Source organism: Macaca fascicularis, chromosome 10, assembly GCF_037993035.2.
Source record: "Macaca fascicularis isolate 582-1 chromosome 10, T2T-MFA8v1.1".
NCBI classification, from domain to species: Eukaryota; Metazoa; Chordata; class Mammalia; order Primates; family Cercopithecidae; genus Macaca; species Macaca fascicularis.
The window spans coordinates 119,944,340-119,958,078 of record NC_088384.1 but is presented as its reverse complement, the minus strand read 5'-3'; the positions used below and the strand labels follow the sequence as shown (position 1 = coordinate 119,958,078).

Here is a 13,739-nt window from a genome sequence, read left to right as displayed (position 1 = left end):
TGACGCTGGGCCTGCTGTTTCAGACCAGAGCAGGCGGTGCCACCGAAAGGGTGCTGCGCGAGGTAGGCCGGGGACGAGGCTTCCTGGGCCGCAGTGCCATCCCGGCGACCTTGGCGAGGGGATGGGAAGGGGTTGTCCGCACAGCCATTTCCAGGCGCCCGCGACGGCAGTTAAGGGAGTGTCCCAGGCGTCGGTCCCAGCAGCCAGACCTCGCTCGCCTTTGCTCACTCATGGAGAGCCCTCAGCCGCCTCCCACCGCCGCTCCTGAATGCGCCTCACACATCCTGATTTGAAAGCATCCATAGGGCCGCCGCCTCCCACCTCCCGAGGAATCCGCCGCGCTGGGCCCGCAGGGAGGCAGGCTGGACGGCCCGGGCGCCTCCCCATTGGTTGGCCCGGTCGGGCTCGACTCCCTCGCGCGGCTGCCGGCCACAGGCTCACCTCCCTTCCCGCCGCCGCGCCCGGGGAGAGGAAGCGAGGTGGCCTTTACCCCCGCGCAGGCCGGCCAGGAATGCGGGGCCGCGCTTCCCACTCCACCCGCCCGAGGGCTGAGGACGCGGAGGCGAGAAGCGACGCACAGGGTCCGGGCGCCCAGTGGTGGAGACGCGTCCCGGGCCGCTTGGGTCGGGGCTGCACCCGGGCCGCTGGTTCCCTTCCCCTCCCGGAGCCCTTCGTCCCCGTGAGGCAGACGACACGACGGGAGGGACCCACGCGCTGCCGCCGGTGTCCCTAGTCAGCCAAAAGGAGCCCCACTGGCGGGCACCCCCACGAGGCCCGTGCCCGAGGTGCGCTGATCTCCCGGTGCGCCGAGGCCCCCGAGGTTGGGCGCGCGCGGTGCCCAGGCCCTTCCGGACCCCGCGCCCCGGGCAGCCTTCCTTGGGGGCGCCTTTTCCGCACCGCAAGCGGCCCGCGGAGATGCCCGGCTGGGCTGAGGGAGTCGCCAAGTTTGCGAGACGCGCGCAGCGCAACGGTGCGTCGGGCGCGGGGACGGCCCGTGACCCGGGCACCCGCGCGCCCCCGAGGAACCTGCGCGTGGGCAGGGCCCGGTGCGCGGCCCGGGAAGGGATTGGGTGCCCTCGCCGGGGTCGCCGCGCCCGTGGGATGGTTTCCAGGCTGCTCCGCGCCCGCGGGGCAAGGGCGCAGCCGAGACCAGGGGGACCCCCGCGCCGCGCCGCCCCAGCCCCCCGCCAGCCCAGGGGAGGGGGCTTCCCACAATGCCCAGCGAGCTCCAGCCCGCACTTCCGCTGTCCGGCCGCCCGCGGGGGGGAGAACGGACCCCCGGCGCGGCCCCCTGCGACCCCGCGGCGCGGCGCCCGGGGCCGAGCGAGGGGCGGGGCCGGCGGCCGGGCCGGCGTGGGCGGGGCCCGGGGCGGTGGCCGCGGCCGGGGCGCGGCGCGGGCCAATCAGCGGCGGCCGGGCGCGCGCCGGGGGGCGGGGTCAGGGTCCGCGGGCGGGGCGCGCGCGCGCGCGGGCGGCGGGGGCCGCGGGGTTGGAGCGGGCGCGGGGGCGCGCGCCGGCCTGACGGACCGACGGACGGACTGACGGACCGAGCAGCCCCGGCGAGCGCGCAGCTCGGACCCGCCCGGACGCAGCGCCCGCCCGGCGGCGGCGGCGATCACCGGCGCCGGCCCGGCGGCCGCGGCGCCCGCCCTCGCCCGCGCCCCATGGGGTCACAGGTAAGCGGCGCCGGCTCATTGTCCGCGCGGCCGGGCGGGCGCATCGCGGCGGGGGCCGGGCGGGGAGCCGGGAGCAGGGAGCCGGGGCTGCTGCGAGCCCGGGCGCGCCCCCGCCGCCGGCCGCCCCGCCACGCCCCGCCCCGCGGGGGCGCCCTCCCGGGGCCATCGGCGCGCCCGGCTGGGGCGCGGGCTCCGGGGGCGGCGGCGGAGACCCCGGCCCGGCCCCCGCGGATACCCCCCAGGCTGGCAGCGCGGGGCGGGGCGCGCGGGGGCGGCGCGGGTTCCTCGCGGGGCTGCGCGCGGAGGCGGCGGGGCTGCCCCGGCCCCTCGGTCTCCGGCACCTCCCGCTGCCGCCGCGCTCCCTCCCCGGCACCTCCGAGAGGGGAATTTTCCAGCTGGTAATTTCTGCTGCGTCAACGCCTGGCCCCGAGGCAGCCCGGGGGCGTCCTGGCGCCCCCCGCCCGCGCCCCCAGCCGGCGCAGCCCAGCCGCACCCGGAGCCGCCCGCGCCGAGTTTGCCAAGAGTCGGAACTGCGGGAGGTGGGCGCGGGCGGGTCCCGGCGTCCTGGGGCCGGGGGTCATTGTCTCCCCGGACGCCGGGCGCCGGCCTGGTCTCCATGTTAATCGCCGGCCGAACCGGGGCGCAGGGGCCTCGGGGCGGGGCGGCGAGGGGCGCGGAGGGCGCGGGGCGCGCGGGGCGGACGGGGCGCGCGGAGGGAGCGGGGTCCGCAGCGAGCCGCGTCTTTGTTTCTCTGTAAATAGACATGTCAGTTTCGCGGGGGAGCGTGAGCCGGTGTCTGACAACTCAATCCCGAAGGCAAACGGGGAATTCTCTGCGCCAGAGGGAGGGCTCCGGCTAGTTGGGGTTCCCCTGGCCCCACTGACAGATTCACTGTTCGTAGGTTTAACGAAGCGCACACAATAGGGCTGGATCGAGGAGCCAGGGTACAGACCAGATGGGGCGAAGAACAGATATTTTCTGACAGCGAAGAAATATAAACAAAAGAAAGTTTGACTGAGATTCGCAGCGAATTTCCTCTCGCTTTCCGTGCTGCAATCTCAGCGATGCATTTGGAGTGGATTACGGTGGCAAGACTGTGATCAGCATTGTTTAAAGAAATGCTAATTAGAAACGTGTTTAGCGCACGGCCTGGGCGCAGACACCTGTGCGCCGCGAACTCACGGGCATTTTAATTGTATCGATTGTAGAATCTTTCTTATTGGCTCTATTATCAGAGCTAACTTCCCGTTTGGGTAACAGACTGGATACATCTCTGCTGCTGGCACTCACGCTGCCTCTGCAAGGCACTATTTCACTCTACAAGAGTGGAAAATAGTTTGTTCATCAAAAGGAAATGTATAGAAGGGTTTTTTCACATGAATAATGAAGCAAGCCACGGTATTTATCAGAGTAGAACCTTTCTGCTCGGTGCGTTTTACGTGTTTCCAACTGACACGTTTGGGCACCTCAGCCTGGTTACTACTGCAGAAAGGACTGAGGAGTGGGGGGAGTACTTGGGCACAAATTACTGCAAATTCAGATGGGAACTTACACACCGTGCCCCCCAAAAAGCTAGACATCTTCAACTCCGTAACTGAAGGAAGAGGGCTGGGGAGTTACTGTCGGATTTCTCCTTGGCGAGGGGGGGCGGGGGGGTGGAATGCACTCACTTTGCGGTGTTCAGAAATCCAAAATTCCACCTTGCCTTCAGGCCAGCCTGGGGACAAGCACTTAATTAAGCCTCTCACTGACAGCATTATCCTGAACGTGAGTTTCTTTTTGCTTAGATGAGGCGATTTCTGTTCGGGTTTAGCTGTTTCGTGTGAAGATGAGTCATTCTGTGCTCAGACCTGAGCTCCACTCCTGTTTCCGATGTTAGGGTTGGGTGGACTGTTACCTAAGAGCCCCCAGGTCAGTTCCACCAGGGCCAGGCTGACCCAGTGCCCTGCGCTCTCCGTCCCTTCCCAGCGCCTGGTGGTCACAGAGGTCAGGAGGTAACCACTGTGAACGGTGAAACTGCTCCAAGGATTTAGAGAAAATGCTGTGGAGGGTACACAGTTACTGTCAGACGTATTTACAAACACTGAATTAAATTTTAGCAGAGTGAACTTTCCAACACTGCCTTGACGTGGGGTTTTTAAATTAAGGGAAATTGGGCCACTCTGTCCCTGTGGCCTGTGTTTCTGGGACAGCGGTGCAGCTCCAGTGCTGTGTTCTCCATCAGAGGTCTTAGCCTGGCCTCTCAGAGCCCAGGAGACCCACTTCGTGCACGGTGCCTAGACGGCATCACAGCCCGAGAGCTGGAACTAGTTCCTCCCATTGCCGTGACTGGTGCCCAGGTGCCCGCTCCAGTGCTGAGTTAAAGTGAGAGGAAAGGTCTGGAAGCCATTGCCCCTTCCCATCCCCACACCCAGTGTTGCGGTGTCTGCCATGTTACGTTCCTTCTCCCGGGGACTTCATGTTCTTGCCCAAGTATCATTCTTGTAAAAATTCAGGCTGCTGCTTCTCCCTGGACTTTGCGGATTTTACCTGGAAGTCTCATGAGTGACCTTGAGTGATGGCTGATACTTACCTCCACTGGTTTTTCTAGCAGATTAAAAAAAAAAAAAAAAAATTATCCTTTGAATCTGTCCCCTCCCCTGGGGGAAAAATTCATCTTGTTGCTGCTAAGTTTGCTTGAATGGCCTGACTCCTAAGAATAAATGTTTGATTAAAAATCTCTATTAAGGCCACAGACTTATTCAGGGCTTTGAGATGTGGCTGTCTTATCCTGACTATGGTCCTCCTGCCCTCTGCCATGGCTCCGGCATGGCTGTGAACTTTTGCAGTGCTGGGGTCTTAGGCCATGGGGTCTGTGGGAGGGATTTTCCTGCTTTTCTACTGTTATCACTTAAACACTTTGAGTGCCTCACATAGACAGATCCAGGCTTGGTGTTCTGGTTTGCTGGTGATGACAAAGGGTTCCAATGGTGTTGTTTATAGATGGAAAAGAGAAAGGATGTTTTTTAACTAAAAGTGGTTCTGAGGCTGGACGTGGTGGCTCACGCCTGTAATCCCAGTGCTTTGGGAGGCTGAGGCGGGCAGGTCGCTTGAGGCCAGGAGTTTGAGGCCGTAATGAACTATGATTGTGCCACTGGACTCCAGCCTGGGCAACAGAGCAAGACCTTGTCTCTAAAACAATAAAATTAAGTAATAAAAAAACAAATAAACATTGTCCTGTTAAAACATAAAAACAAGTGAAACCAGTGAAATTTGACCTAAGTATGATTTATGCAAAGTTTTCTGTTGAACAGTTGAATAGTTCTGTTGCATAGTTGAGTATCAGCAGTGTCATTTTACTCTAATTTACAATTTGAAATTATTAAATGCTTCTAAACATCTGGATTAAAAATTTGCTACCACAGGCCGGGCGCGGTGGCTCATGCCTGTAATCCCAGCACTTTGGGAGGCCGAGGCGGGCGGATCACGAGGTCTGGAGATCGAGACCATCCTGGCTAACGTGATGAAACCCCGTCTCTACTAAAAAAGTACAAAAATTAGCTGGGCGTGGTGGTGGGCGCCTGTAGTCCCAGCTACTTGGGAGGCTGAGGCAGGAGAATGGTGCGAACCCAGGAGGTGGAGCTTGCAGTGAGCTGAGATTGCACCACTACACTCCAGCCTGGGCGACAGAGCAAGACTCTGTCTAAAAAAAAAAAAAAAAAAATTGTTACCATAGGTATTTTAGAATAGAAAGTTGAGAAACATTAGTGTATTTTTCAAAAGCATTTGCAGATCTTTTGTGTTTTGACAGATGTGCTTTTGAGTCTTACTGGAGACACGTGGGGTTTCGTTTTCGTGACAGCTCTTTGGTGTTACTGAGGGCCTTCCATGGACCAGACTTTGGGCCAGGTTGGTAACAAAGTTCCCACAGAGGTGGGTTGAGGGCACACAGAAAGCACTGATGTGGCCCAGTGTGGTGGCAGAGGCTGGTAAGAAACGGCCCAAGGCTGGGAGGAGGGTGCCTAGACTGCTGTGGGGAGTGGCACCGGAGCCCAAAGGTGACTCGAGGGAAGGGGGTCCACTTGGAGATCCGCCCCCACGGTTCCAGAGCTGGCAGCCGTGCAGTCCTGGTGGAGCGAGTCATATTCCAACCCCTGCTTCTCGGAGAGCGGATTGCTGGCCAGAGGGCAGGGCCACCGTAGGAGGCAGCTTTTGGGAGCTGGTCAGCTGTGGGGGTAGGCATGAGGAGCGGTTGAGTTTCACGTTGTACCTTCTGAAGACTTGGTTCAGCACACACAGTGCCTTCCCAAGGACACTCGCTGTCTTTTTGGAAAAGTCACCCGTGAAGTTTTTTTTTTTTTCTTTTTTTGAGATGGAATCTCGCTGTGTCGCCCAGGCTGGAGTGCAGTGGTGCGATCTCGGCTCATTGCAAGCTCCGCCTCCTGGGTTCACGCCATTCTCCTGCCTCAGCCTCCCGAGTAGCTGGGACTACAGCCGCCAGCCACCACGCCCGGCTAACTTTTTGTATTTTTTTCTAGTAGAGATGGGGTTTCACCGTGTTAGCCAGGATGGTCTCTATCTGCTGACCTTGTGATCTGCCTGCCTCAGCCTCCCAACGTGCTGGGATTACAGGCGTGAGCCACCACGCCCAGCCGAAGCATTTCTTGTTTGGCCCTGTCATTGCCCGCCCACGTGTCGCCCTCGGGCTCCTCTTGGTTTCTCTTTGAGCATCTCTGACTTACTAGCGCCTCAGTCCTTCTCAGTTTCCCCCAAAATGGAAAAGAGCCACATATGTGTGTGAACAATCAGTTTTGAAAAATGTTTTCATTTTTCTGAAAGTCAGGCAGCATTGCTACTTGCGCGGGACATACAGATACTTTTTTGTTTGTAAAACATTTTCGTTTATAAAAATACATCACATCGTCTCTTCCTTCCAAACACTCTGAAGAAAATGAAGAAAATGAAGCCTCTTGCACAGAAAGTCTTCCCGTACTCTGGCATATTGCTGCACATGAGGCCTGCGTAGGTGCTCCTCTGTGGAGATGTGGAGAAGGGCACCACTGTGCCTTGGGCTACGTGCAGAGGGTTTAGGAACTCCAGGTGTTGACAGCTGCCTTTGGGAGAGGTGGACACACCTGGCCCATGTGGCCCATGTTACTCTGGGCAAGTCTTCTTAGTGTGGGTCACCTGCCGGACGGACGGAGGCTTTGCATATCTGCTGGGGCATGGGGAGCAAAACTATGGCTCTGAATTGGGCAACAGAAGAACTCGGCCCAGGCTAAGCGTTACCTGTCTGCAGTGTTGATTCACTGCTTTCCTAACTGACTTCCCTGAGAGAATCCCACAAAAAGTCACAGAGATTAATTAGGAGCTTCTGAGTTATGAAGAAACACGAAGGCCTGGTTGTTGATTTCTGGGTTGTAGAGGGGCACATCCAGACACACAGGCTTTCTAGAAACATACTCATAATCCACTCAGTGGCCATAGCCAGCTGCTTGGCAGAGGCTGAGAAGTGGAGCAAGGCCGTTCTGGTTGGAGGAACAGCGAGTGCAGGGACAGAACCAGAAAACAGAATTGTTGACACAAAGCGCCCAGGGCTGTTTGTGCAGAGTGGGGACAACTGGCCCTGGGAAGGGGGGCAGGGAGGCGTTCAATGGTAGTGAGATGGTGGGTGGGAGGAAGGGTTTTTTGTTTTTTGTTTTTTTTTTTTTGAGATGGAGTCTTGTTCTGTCCCCCAGGCTGGAATACAGTGACTAGATCTCGGCTCACTGCAACCTCCGCCTCCCAGGTTCAAGAGAATCTCCTGCCTCAGCCTCCCTAGAAGCTGGGATTATGGGCACCTGCCACCATGCCCAGCTAATTTTTGTATTTTTAGTAGAGATGGGTTTCATCATGTTGGCCAGGCTGGTCTTGCCTGACCTCAAGTGATCCCCCTGTCTCGGCCTCCCACAGTGCCAGGATTACAGGTGTGAGCCACCGCACCCAGCCAGGAGGGTGAGATGGGGGTGCAGTGATGGGAAGATGGGGGAGAGAGGGTTGGATGATAGTGAGATGGGGGTGCAACGATTGAAACATCACCTCTTGGAGCACCCAGAAGAACGGGGTGGGGGAAGGTGGTAAGTGTTCCTTGGCCACATGAAATTTTGAGTGGGATTAGAACCACTGAGTTGTCCCACAGACCCTGAGCTCAGGGAAAAGGGCATGATTCAGGGCCTGTGTGGCAACCACCAAGTAAGTTTATCTGACACTTGCTAAATGAGTTTTAAAGACAATATGGTCTGTAGTCTTTCTTGTCTCGGTGTGGCCCTAGTTGAAAAAAGTGGGTATTCTCTTTCCATCCCATTTAAATTACTGAATCTGGTGAATGGCAATATCCTTTTATTTGGCAAGTTCAAAGCCAGCTTAGGCATTTTCGAAAGAAATAGATTATCCGGCTCCGTTAGGGGCGGAGAACACATTGGCTGAAGAAGGCTCTTGTTTGTCCAGGTCCAGCCCCATTTCTTCCTCCTCCGATTTCAGGGTGGAATCTGCAGACCCACAATACTCAGGATCTCCCATGCTTCAGGGAGACCGGCCTGGTTCAGTTGCAGATCAGAGGCACTGAACCTCTAAGGTGGTCCTGATGCTTAGGTGGGACATGTCTGCTTGTTACCCATTCAAGGAAACAGAGCACTTTGGCTTGTGACCCTGCTCTGAGCCTCTGGTCTCTAAAGAAGCCTTGAGTTGGCCTGGTGCAGTGGCTGAGCCTGTGATCCCAACACCACGGTGACTCAACCTGTCATCCCAGCACCGCAGTGGCTCAGCCTGTCATCCCAGCACCATGATGGCTCACACCTGTCATCCCAACACTGCGGTGGCTCACGCCTGTCATCCCAGCACTCAGGGAGGCTGAGGCGGGAGGATCACGAGGTCAAGAGTTTGAGACCATCCTGGCTAGTATAGCGAAAGCCCGTCTATACTAAAAACACAAAAAGTTAGCTGGGCATGGTGGTGGGTGCCTGTAGTCCTAGCTACTTGGGAGGCTGAGGCAGGAGAATGGCGTGAATCTGGGAGGCGGAGCTTGCAGTGAGCCGAAATCACACCACTGCACTCCAGCCTGGGCGACAGAGCAAGACTCTGTCTTAAAAAAAAAAAAAAAAAAAAAGAGGCCGGGCGCGGTGGCTCAAGCCTGTAATCCCAGCACTTTGGGAGGCCGAGACGGGCGGATCACGAGGTCAGGAGTTCGAGACCATCCTGGCTAACACGGTGAAACCCCGTCTCTACTAAAAAAAAAAATACAAAAAACTAGCCGGGCGAGGTGGCGGGCGCCTGTAGTCCCGGCTACTCGGGAGGCTGAGGCAGGAGAATGGCGTAAAAACCCGGGAGGCAGAGCTTGCAGTGAGCTGAGATCCGGCCATTGCACTCCAGCCTGGGCGACACAGCGAGACTCCGTCTCAAAAAAAAAAAAAAAGAAGTCTTGAGTCGCCTACAGCCTCCTCTCCGCACTCAAAATTTCCACTTCTCAAATGTAATCTGGTCATTTACGTTAGTCCTGTGGGGAGCCCATTCCACGGTTTACATCTCCTTTTACAAACAGAAAATGGAGCAGTCCCAGAGCGCGCGCGCGCGCACACACACACACACACACACACACACACACACACACACACACACACGCAGTTCCTAGAGGACAAAGGTCAGGATAGGAACCAGGACGGAGGAAAAGGAACTGGAAGATAGCACAATGAGAAAACTTGTTCTGGGAAGTGTGTGGTCAGGGATGCAGTGTGATGTGACAGTGGATATTGTCTTTTTTTCTGACCTGAATTTAATTTTTTTTTTTGAGAAGGGGTCTCACTCTGTTACCCAGGCTGGAGTGCAGTGGCACAATCATGGCTCACTGTAGCCTTGACCTGGGCTCAAACGATCCTCCCACCTCTGCCTCCTGAGTACCTGGGACTACAAGCACGCACCACCACACCTGGCTAATATTTTAATTTTATTTTTGTTTTAGTTTTTTTTTTTTTTTGAGACAGGGTCTCACTCTTGTCGCTCAGGCTGGAGTGCAGTGGCGTGATCTTGGCTCACTGCAACCTCTGCTTCCTGGGCTCAAGTGATTTTTGTGCCTCAGCCTCCTGAGTAGCTAGGATTATAGGTGTGTGCCACCACACTCTGCTAATTTTTGTATTTTTTTTTTAGTAGAGACCAGGTTTTGCCATGTTGCCCACTCTGGTCTTGAACTCCTAAGCGCAAGTGCACCCCCATCTGCTCACCTCGAATCCCCAAAGTACCGCGATGACAGGCGTGAGCCACTGTGCCTGGCCTTTTGTTCCCATTTTTATTTTTATTTCACTTACTTATTTTTTGAGATGGAGCCTCACTCTGTCGCTCAGGCTGGAGTGCAGTGGTGCAGTCTCGACTCACTGCAACTTTCTCTCGGGTTCAAGTGATTCTCTTGCTGCCTCAGCCTCCCGAGTAACTGGGATCACAGGTGCACGCCACCACACCCAGCTGATTTTTTTTTTTTTGTAAGTTTTAGTAGAGACGGGGTTTGTCCATGTTGCCTACGCTGGTCTTGAATAGTAGAGATGGGTTTGTCCATGTTGCCCAGGCTGGTCTTGAACTCCTGAGCTTAAATGGTCCACCTGCCTCAGCCCAAAGTGCTGGGGTGACAGGTGTGTGCCACTGCGCCCAACCTTTTGTTTCCACTTTAAAAACATGTTTTGTACTGACAGGGTCTCACTGTGTTGCCCAGGCTGGTCTCAAACTCCTGGACTCAAGCATTCATCGTGCCTCACCCTCCCAAAGTGCTGGGATGATAGGTGTGAGCCATAGCACGCCTGGCCCGTGGTCTGGAATTCCGAGACTCACCATAGGCTCCACTAGCACTCTCTTGTGTTTTTGTGCTCACCGCGTTGGCCGTGTCCCGCGCTCGCCGTGTGGTCGGTGCTGTTCCTGTTTCTCCTAACAGCAGCCGTTCACTGATGGTGCATCTTCCTGTGGACATGTCTTCAAACTCAAGCGTGGGAGGGTGAGGAAGCTGTCAGTCTGGTGTAGGACTGAGCCCAGCCTTGGCCAATCACAGAACCCGTTGTACTGAAATGGAACAGGCCTCCTGTGCTCCTCTGTTGGGGCCTAGAGCCCCTCAGTCCCAGGGCTGGGTTTTGCATGCATGTACACGTGTCAGCTATAGGGAGAGCACCCCAGGCTTTTCTCACGGGGGGCCCGTGTCACACACAGAAGTGCCCATCTCCCCCATGGGTGTGCTGCTGGGTTAATTCAGGGCGCTTGAACTCAGGAAGGCTGGACATGTGCCCCGTCATTTATTCCTGGTTCTCCCAGCCACCTCCAGTCCTCTGACACTGTGAGTGCAGCTTTGCTGGCTGGCGTTGCAAGTGTGTTTCGGATTTTCTGCCTGTTTCGGGAGTGTATCAGTTCCGCTTGATCAGGGCTGTGTTCATGTTTCTAAAATGTTAACGGTAAGAACTCACTATTGAGTAAAAGCACAGATGGTAATTTTTCCTGCAAAAAGCTTCTTAGATAGAGGAAGTTAAAGGTGTAAGTTCTCGCAGTGTGCTGAGTGACTGGCTGGGTTTTCCTGGTGAGTAAGTGCTTGGGGCAGGCTGTGGGACAGCCTTGCGCTCTGAGAATTGTTAGTGATATCACAAAGGTTTTTATTTCTGAAGGGAAACTAAGGGAGTCAGGATATTTAAAACTGCCTCGGTGCTTCCTAAACAGTGACTGTTGTTTTTGTCCAAAGTGAATGAAACATTTCAGGTTAATGTCACTCTGTACTTTAAGTATTTCTGGTTAGCATCACATTATTAAAAGCGAGCCTGGCCCAGGCATGGTGCTCACGCCTGCAATCCCAGCACTTTGGGAGGCCGAGGTGGGTGGATCACCTGAGGTCAGGAGTTCGAGACTAGCCTGGCCGACATGGTGAAACCCCATTTCTACTAAAAATACAAAAAAACCCCAAAAAATTAGCTGGGTATGGTGGCACACACCTGTAATCCCAGCTACTCAGGAGGCTGAGGCAGGAGAATCACTTGAACTTGGGAGGCGGAGGTTGCAGTGAGCCGAGATCACGCCATTGCACTCCAGCCTGGGTGACAAGAGGGAAACTCCGTTTCAGAAAAAAAAAAAAAAAAAAAAAGCAGGTGGATCGTTTGAGCCCAGGAGTTTAAGGCCAACCTGGGCAACACAGCAAGACCTTCTCTAAAATGAAAAATAATAATAGTAATATAATGGCCAGGCACAGTGACTCAGGCCTGTAATCCCAGCACTTTGGGAGGCCGAGGTGGGTGGATCACCTGAGGTCAGGAGTTTGAGACCAGCTTGGCCAACATAGTGAAGCCCCATCTCTACTTAAAAAATAATAATAATAATAAAAGGCCGGGCACAGTGGCTCACGCCTGTAATACTTAGGGAGGCTGAGGTGGATCACGAGGTCAAGAGATTGAGATCATCCTGGCCAACATGGTGAAACCCATCTCTACTAAAAATACAAAAATTAGCTGGGCGTGGTGGCGCGTGCCTGTAATCACAGCTATTTGGCAGGCTGAGGCAGGAGAATATCTTGAACCCGGGAGGCGGAGGCTGCAGTAAGCCAAGATCGCGCCATTGCACTCCAGCCTGGGGGACAAGAGCAAAACTCCATCTAAAAAAAAAAAAAAAAAATTAGCCATGCATGGTGGCAGACACCTATAGTCCCAGCTATTTGGGAGGCTCAGGCAGCAGGCAGGAGAATTGCTTGAACCGGGGAAGCAGAGGTTGCAGTGAGCCAAGATCGTGCCATGGCACTCCAGCCTGGGCAACAGTGTGAGGCTCCATCTAAAAAAATAATAGGCCGGGCGCAGTGGCTCACGCCTGTAATCCTAGCACTTTGGGAGGCCCAGGTGGGCAGATCACCTGAGGTCGGGAGTTCGAGATCAGCCTGACCAACATGGCAAACCCCGTCTCTACCAAAAATACAAAATTAGCTGGGCATGGTGGCGCATGCCTGTAATCCATCTACTAGGGAGGCTGAGGCAGGAGAATCGCTTGAACCCAGGAGGCAGAGATTGTGTGAGCCGAGATTGCACCACTGCACTCCAGCTTGGGCAACGAGCGAAACTCCGTCTCGAATAATAATAATAATAATATACTTCTTTTTTTTTTTTTTTTTTTTTTGAGACGGAGTCTCGCTCTGTCGCCCAGGCTGGAGTGCAGTGGCCGGATCTCAGCTCACTGCAAGCTCCGCCCCCCGGGTTTACGCCATTCTCCTGCCTCAGCCTCCCGAGTAGCTGGGACTACAGGCGCCCGCCACCTTGCCCGGCTAGTTTTTTGTATTTTTTAGTAGAGGCGGGGTTTCACTGTGTTAGTCAGGATGGTCTCGATCTCCTGACCTCGTGATCCGCCCGTCTCGGCCTCCCAAAGTGCTGGGATTACAGGCTTGAGCCACCGCGCCCGGCAATAATAATATACTTCTTAAAAAGCGTGCCTGTTTACGTTGGCTAGGCGCGGTGTCTCATGCCTGTAATCCTAGCACTTTGGTAGGCTGAGGCGGGCAGATCACAAGGTCAGGAGATTGAGACTATCCTGGCTAACACAGTGAAACTCCGTCTGTACTAAAAATACAAAAAAAAAACCAAAATTAGCTGGGTGTGGTGACGGGTGTCTGTAGTCCCAGCTACTCAGGAGGCTGAGGTGGGAGAGTGGCGTGAACCCGGCAGGCAGAGCTTGCAGTGAGCCAAGATTGCACCACTGCACTCCAGCTCTGGGCACTCCGTCTCAAAAAAAAAAAAATTTAAAAAGGCCGGGCGCGGTGGCTCATGCCTGTAATCCCAGCACTTTGGGAAGCCGAGACGGGCGGATCACGAGGTCAGGAGATCAAGACCATCCTGGCTAACACAGTGAAACCCTGTCTCTACTAAAAATACCAAAAAATTAGCCGGGCGTGGTGGTGGGCGCCTGTAGTTCCAGCTACTCGGGAGGCTGAGGCAGGAGAATGGCGTGAACCCAGGAGGCAGAGCTTGCAGTGAGCCGAGATCGCACCACTGCACTCCAGCCTGGGTGACAGAGGGAGACTCCGTCTCAAAGGAAAAAAAAGTGTGCCTATTTACT

At 55.5% G+C, this 13,739-nt stretch overlaps 1 protein-coding gene across 7 annotated transcripts in view; it reads left to right on the top strand.

Moving 5' to 3' along the window:
* Positions 1-442: 442 nt before the first annotated feature.
* The window catches only part of ZBTB46 (zinc finger and BTB domain containing 46), a 97,770-nt gene continuing 84,473 nt past the window's right edge, over positions 443-13,739 (top strand). For 4 of the 7 annotated variants that reach the window (XR_012419652.1, XR_012419654.1, XM_065523426.2 and 1 more), the window contains exon 1: positions 1,453-1,676. The gene's annotated coding sequence lies outside the window, so the exon portion shown is untranslated. Of the gene's footprint in view, positions 786-1,452; positions 1,677-13,739 lie in introns of those variants that run through there. The other 3 variants (XR_012419653.1, XR_012419655.1, XM_045364161.2) reach the window with 1 other exon arrangement.